The sequence below is a fragment of the Dinoponera quadriceps genome, unplaced genomic scaffold, assembly GCF_001313825.1.
Source record: "Dinoponera quadriceps isolate SergipeBrazil2010 unplaced genomic scaffold, ASM131382v1 scaffold13582, whole genome shotgun sequence".
Lineage (NCBI taxonomy): Eukaryota > Metazoa > Arthropoda > Insecta > Hymenoptera > Formicidae > Dinoponera > Dinoponera quadriceps.
The window spans coordinates 1-760 of record NW_014567298.1 but is presented as its reverse complement, the minus strand read 5'-3'; the positions used below and the strand labels follow the sequence as shown (position 1 = coordinate 760).

At 29.6% G+C, this 760-nt stretch overlaps 1 long non-coding RNA gene across 1 annotated transcript; it reads left to right on the top strand.

The window, feature by feature from the left end:
- Positions 1 to 24: 24 nt before the first annotated feature.
- Positions 25 to 581, top strand: LOC106751445. The gene is made up of 2 exons (XR_001375061.1): positions 25 to 172; positions 548 to 581. It is a non-coding gene; the product is annotated as an uncharacterized LOC106751445 (long non-coding RNA).
- The last annotated feature ends 179 nt before the right edge of the window (positions 582 to 760 follow it).

Here is a 760-nt window from a genome sequence, read left to right as displayed (position 1 = left end):
AATGTAAGTTAATTTCTTTCAGAAGAAATATGAAAATGTCAGATGCATGAGATAGATAATAAGTGTGTTTATCTACCAAGAGAAATGATGATAGTCTATGACAAAAAATGAAGGAAACTGAAGACTTCTACAATAATAAGAATCGCCCTAAATCACGTTGAAATCTTCCATGGTAGAACAAGAATTTATTCTTTCTAATAACTAAGAGACTTTTNACCACAGTTTCGATTCTTAACACGTTGACTGCCACGAAACTTTTCACGATTCTGGTCTAAGAAGCCAATTTGATTTAATCAAGTAATGAAGCAACGAGATAACTCGTAGTTGGCAGTCAACGTGTTAAATATTCTTCTAATAAACAACTATGATTGGTTAATTCCCTTATTGCTTATTGTAGAAAGCTACCAATATTTACATGATGATTAAATCTGACAAGCATATGTCTGAAAATGCTTTGCTGTTAAATTTTTTACTGATAACCGAAGATTGAAATTATTGTAATCCTGTGTAAGGTTATGTATTAAGAATGCTCGGTGTTTAATTTCAGATCATTGATATCCATTGGCAGATATGATTTAAAGGTAAATATATGTTGAAATAAATGATGTATTGCATGATAAATTAACACTTACATGATAGCAGTTTCAAGTTTGAAATCTTCCATGCTTTATTTTCTATGATGATTTACTAAGTTATCCCTGTCTTACAAGTAAATATGGTGATACAGAGTAACTGATTTAATAATATATACAATTATATC